At 28.6% G+C, this 552-nt stretch overlaps 1 pseudogene; it reads right to left on the reverse strand.

The window, feature by feature from the left end:
* Positions 1-391: 391 nt before the first annotated feature.
* Positions 392-552, reverse strand: LOC144366411 (U2 spliceosomal RNA; annotated as a pseudogene).

Below are 552 nucleotides of genomic sequence, written 5' to 3' on the forward strand. Positions count from 1 at the left end.
GTAATATCAAATATCCTTTTATAAATTGATATGTTTAGGAAAAACTAAGTAAATGTATGATAAATTTTATGAATGGCAAATAAATGTAACTAAGACTGACTCATTTACAGAAGTTTTTTATTATTTTATATAGGTACACATTAATTATTCCAAATAGTGGATTTCACTGTGGTAGATTTATAGATACATATATCATAATTTGATCAAATGAATTTATTCTTAAAAAAATAATTTCAGCTCAATACTATTTCTTTTCCTCATAAAAGTAGTATGGTAGACAGACTTTAAGTTGTTCTCCAATGATCCCCACCTCCTAGCATTCATAACTTTTTATAATGTCTAAACTTTGAGTATAGACTGGATTTGTAATTTAACTTTTAACTTTTGTGGGGTGTATTGCACCATTCCTGGAGTTACTGCAATATCAGGTCCATTCATGGAGTGCACAAAGCAAGTGCCACTGCTCTAAAACTCCAATTACTATCATATCATATTTTAAATTGATAAAAATAAATGCTACACTTGATCTTAGCCAAAAGGCCAAGAAGATAC

This window comes from Ictidomys tridecemlineatus, chromosome 8 (genome assembly GCF_052094955.1).
Source record: "Ictidomys tridecemlineatus isolate mIctTri1 chromosome 8, mIctTri1.hap1, whole genome shotgun sequence".
In the NCBI taxonomy this organism is placed as follows: Eukaryota; Metazoa; Chordata; class Mammalia; order Rodentia; family Sciuridae; genus Ictidomys; species Ictidomys tridecemlineatus.